The sequence below is a fragment of the Vombatus ursinus genome, unplaced genomic scaffold (assembly GCF_900497805.2).
Source record: "Vombatus ursinus unplaced genomic scaffold, bare-nosed wombat genome assembly UNPS02014863.1, whole genome shotgun sequence".
Classification (NCBI taxonomy): Eukaryota; Metazoa; Chordata; class Mammalia; order Diprotodontia; family Vombatidae; genus Vombatus; species Vombatus ursinus.
The window spans coordinates 30,789,176-30,789,669 of record NW_020954641.1 but is presented as its reverse complement, the minus strand read 5'-3'; positions in this window follow the sequence as shown (position 1 = coordinate 30,789,669).

The window sequence follows — 494 nt, the reverse complement described above, 5'->3', positions numbered from 1 at the left end:
TTGTAAAGGCTGACACTGGTGTATGAGAAGGCTGACCAGACCCTTAAGCTGTTCTTGCTTTCCTTTCAATGAAATGGCCAAAGGAAAGAGTGGTGTGTGTGTTTTCTTTTTGGTTGCTGCTAAGAAGATGGAGATGGCATAACTGTTTGGTTACTGTCCTTTGTTCACAGAGGACCAGACAGTGCCTCTGACTGTGGCTGATCAGACCAATACAAGCTCAGAAGGCTCTACCACAGGTCTGGCACAAACAGTCCACGTGAACATTTGGGATGGAGATGTCTCTAAATGTGCGCATTTCATGTTTCTTTTGAGCCACTGCAATTCTGCTTCACTCATAGAGCACAGCACCTTCTTTGATGTGGGCACACCATGCTGCGTGGTCCTGTGTCAGTGTCTCCCATGTCAAAAAGTCAAATCCAAAGTTCTTCAGAGAGATCTTGAGAGCATCCTTGTGTCACTTCTGACCACCATGTGAACTCTTTCCTTTTCTGGGT